Source organism: Salmo salar, unplaced genomic scaffold (genome assembly GCF_905237065.1).
Source record: "Salmo salar unplaced genomic scaffold, Ssal_v3.1, whole genome shotgun sequence".
Classification (NCBI taxonomy): domain Eukaryota; kingdom Metazoa; phylum Chordata; class Actinopteri; order Salmoniformes; family Salmonidae; genus Salmo; species Salmo salar.
Genome location: NW_025550938.1, coordinates 142,501 through 145,000, shown reverse-complemented (window position 1 = coordinate 145,000; position 2,500 = coordinate 142,501). Strand labels below are relative to the sequence as shown.

Genomic DNA, 2,500 nt, shown 5'->3' with positions numbered 1-2,500 from the left:
ATATGTAGTCCCCCGATGGGGGACGTATCAGATATTAAACTGATAAGAACAGATTTTTTTTTTATAAAATATATTTATTACGTTCAAAACCCAACAAAAATCTTATACAATCAATCAATTCAAACACAAATTCCATTAAACATTTCAAAACTATTCAATAATAACCAAACCCAAAAACCAAAAGTCATGGGAGCATTTTCCCTCCCCTTCCCATCTACAAACCAAAACCTACACCAAAAATCAACGAAAAACTCACCCCATCCCGACCGACGGGGACGCCTTCTCCACTCCTGACGCTCCCCCGTCGGCCGCCATCCCCTCTCCCCTGGATGCGGTAACAGCGCCCGACACACGCTCACCCTGCGTCCCGTACCCCACACTTAGGTCTACCACCCTGCCCTCCTCCTGACTCCGGCCCGGGGACCCCACGAGCCCAAACAGGGAGCTTAAGCCTCCCTCCATCGCCCAATCCTGGGCCATGCCTGTAAGGTCAAGCTCAGACAGGGGTGTAAAGGTGAAGGAAGAGGGAACCCAAGAGGGCCCTGTAACCTCCCCCTCCCCTCCACCCTGATCTGCCCCCCTCCCTCTTTTACCACCCATCCTCCTTGAGCGCTCCCCTCTTTTCGACCTCTTGTATGGTGGAGTAAAAGGCAAAAGTTTTCATAGCTTGCCTCCTTCTCCACCTCCACCCGTGATTTCACCTCTTTACTGTCCCCCCACTCCTTCACTCCTTCTCCTACTGGTCCCGCCACAACTACCTTCTCTGTCTCCTCCCTTTCTGTCTTTTCCTTCTCCACCACCTTCTTCCCTGTCTCCTTCCTTTCTGTCTCTTTCTTCTCCACCACCTTCTTCCCTATCTCCTTCCTTTCTGTCTCTTTCTCCTCCACCACCTTCTTCCCTGTCTCCTTCCTTTCTGTCTCTTTCTCCTCCACCACCTTCTTCCCTCTCTCCTTCCTTTCTGTCTCTTTCTCCTCCACCACCTTCTTCCCTGTCTCCTTCCTTTCTATCTCTTTCTTCTCCACCGCCCGTCTTCCCAGTCTCCTTCCTTTCTGTCTCTTTCTCCTCCACCACCTTCTTCCCAGTCTCCTTCCTTTCTGTCTCTTTCTTCTCCACCTCCGTCTTCCCAGTCTCCTCCCTCTCTGTTGCCTTCTCCGTCTCCTTCCTCTCCACAGCCGTCTTCTCTGGCCCCTTCACTCTCCTGTCTCCTTCCTCCTCCTGCTCTCCTTTAGCCTTCTTCCCTTCCGTTTCCACTATGCTGTTGTCTTCTTTTCCTTTTTCTCCTCCCGCTTCCGTTTTCTCCTCCTCTTCCACCCGTGTGTCCGCTCCCTCTGTTCCAGTCCTTTGTTCTTGGTCCCTCCTTCTACCCCCATCCCCGGCTCTTGCTCCCCCCAGCTGCAGACGCGTATGACCTCTGACGCGCCGGGCATTCACGCCACAGGTGCGTTAGCATACCACACCCGTGACATGCCTTCGGCGCGTCACAGTCCCTCGCCTCGTGCTCCGTAGATCCACAATACCTACACTTCTTTGTACCGCACGAGGCGAGGATATGACCATAGGCCATACAACGCCTGCAGAACGGAGGCTGACGGGCATAATGCAACGTCCCCGGTCAGCCCCCAGGGAGAACATCGCCGGAGGATGGAGGTATCCACCCAATCCATTTGGGTCCTCTCTTAGGAGGGCCTGAAACCCCTCCTCCCGGTCCAAAAGCCCAGGGAATCTTTGAGGTGCCTTCCTGAGGAGACACCATCCATGTATCTCCCCAGAAAGGCCCCCACCTCCTCATCCTTAACGTAAGGGTTGTAAATATTTACATTTACAACTCGGAAATTACTCCTCGCCAAGCTGGTTACAATGTAAAGAGACATTGGCCTCTCCGCTTCCACTTCTCTCACTTTTCTCAAAATGTCATCGTGCTTTCCTTCTGTATGCAGTGCCAACTCATACGCTCCTTCCAATGGATTGTCTTGAAGGCAGAACACATCCTCCACCTTCAGTCCCAGGATTCCAATCACAATGTTCCTCCCAAAGGCATCTCTGTCAAAAGGCTCCATCGTCTTATCTCTCCATGCAAAGCGTATCGTATTTGCCTGACCTGTCCTAGGGACCGGTCTCGATGAAGTACTTTGCGCCATCTCCGCAAGGAGCTTGACACACTCTACTCAGCTCTCGCTCTCTTCAAAACAGAAAAACTGAAAAAGAGCGGCAAAATAAACCAATCGTGAATACAAAAAACCAAAATAACAAACTTTCCTCCCTCCTGCCTTCCTTCGACCTTTTGGCTCAGCGGGCTTTGGGGCACCTCGGTACCAAGCTTGATCTGAGCCAAAAGGCCGAGAAGCGATAACCCACAAATTGACCCCTGCACCCGCCGGGCCCGGGGGCCTCGGCAGACCTCATCGGTTTGGCAAAAGTTGGCTCCTCCTCACCCAACGCTTCCCTGGTGACAGGCGGGTGTGTTTTTTTTTAAAAGTCGCTAATGCGTCGTTAGGTCACT

General features: G+C 52.2%; 1 pseudogene; it reads right to left on the bottom strand.

Moving 5' to 3' along the window:
• The window catches only part of LOC123740329 (uncharacterized), a 174-nt pseudogene extending 100 nt beyond the window's left edge, over nt 1–74 (bottom strand).
• Between the last annotated feature and the right edge of the window lie 2,426 nt (nt 75–2,500).